This window comes from Bison bison, unplaced genomic scaffold (genome assembly GCF_000754665.1).
Source record: "Bison bison bison isolate TAMUID 2011002044 unplaced genomic scaffold, Bison_UMD1.0 scf7180017864484, whole genome shotgun sequence".
In the NCBI taxonomy this organism is placed as follows: domain Eukaryota; kingdom Metazoa; phylum Chordata; class Mammalia; order Artiodactyla; family Bovidae; genus Bison; species Bison bison.
Genome location: NW_011495044.1, coordinates 4,617,301 through 4,618,712, shown reverse-complemented (window position 1 = coordinate 4,618,712; position 1,412 = coordinate 4,617,301).

Sequence of the window (1,412 nt, the reverse complement as noted above, 5' to 3'; positions counted from 1 at the left end):
TTTTAATTTCATGGCTGCAGTCACCATCTGCAGTGATTTTGGAGCCCCCCAAAATAAATTCAGCCACTGTTTCCCCATCTATTTGCCATGAAGTGATGGGACCAGATGCCATGATCTTAGTTTTCTGAATGTTGAGCTTTAAGCCAACTTTTTCACTCTCCTCTTTCACTTTCAACAAGAGGCTTTTTAGTTCCTCTTCACTTTCTGCCATAAGAGTGGTGTCATCTGCATATCTGAGGTTATCGATATTTCTCCCAGCAATCTTGATTCCAAGCTTGTGCTTCATCCAGCCCAGCGTTTCTCATGATGTACTCTGCATATAAGTTAAATAAGCAGGGTGACAATATACAGCCTTGACGTACTCCTTTTCCTATTTGGAACCAGTCTGTTGTTCCATGCCCAGTACTAACTGTTGCTTCCTGACCTGCATACAGGTTTCTCAAGAGGCAGGTCAGGTGGTCTGGTATTCCCACATATTTCAGAATTTTCCACAGTTTATTGTGATCCACACAGTCAAAGGCTTTGGCATAGTCAATAAAGCAGAGATAGATAATAGCAGAAACAAGCCCTGCTCACACTCTAATATTATCAGAGACTGAATCTTTGACCCAGTGTCATAAGTATTCTCATCTAGTTCTCTGGGGCTGAGACACAGTTTTTCAAGGCAGAAATCTGGTGTGCCTCCTCCCTTTGGCAAAGCAACAACGCTGTCCTTTCCTACTTCACACATAACTCTGTCTCCGGGATTTGATTTGGCACTGGTGTACAGAGAAGCCAAATTTTTGGTAATAACCCTTGTGAGGCTCATGGTACAGTGCCTGACACATAGAAAGTGCTAAATAAGTGTTGGCTAGCATTATAAATAGAGATTTTTGTGATTTCCTATGAAGCTCACCCGTTTACTTGGACATATGAAGAATAAGTTATCATAATAAGCATTGATTTTTTTTGACATTTACCCTCCAACCAAGCAACTCATTTTTCAGGCCTTATGTCTGCATTTCCAACATGGTAGCCTATTGTCACTTAAGGTTATTGAGCACTTGAAATGTGGCTTGTACAAAATAAAATGAGCTATAATTGTAAAATACACACAAATTTTCTAAGTCTTAGTATAAAAAGAAGGAAAATTTCATTAATAATTTTCTATTGATCACATGTTCAAATCATTATATTTTCAATGTATTGGATTAAACAAATATATCATTAAAGTTAATTTTAATTGTATCTTTTTTTAACATGACTACTAGAAAACACCTTAACAGACCAAAGAAAAAGAAATGCAAAAAATCAAAATGGCTGTCTGAGGAGGCATTACAAATAGGTGTGAGAAGAAGAGAAGAGAAAAGCAAAGGAGAAAAGGAAAGATATACCCATGTGAATGCAGAGTTCCAAAGAATAGCAAGGAGAGA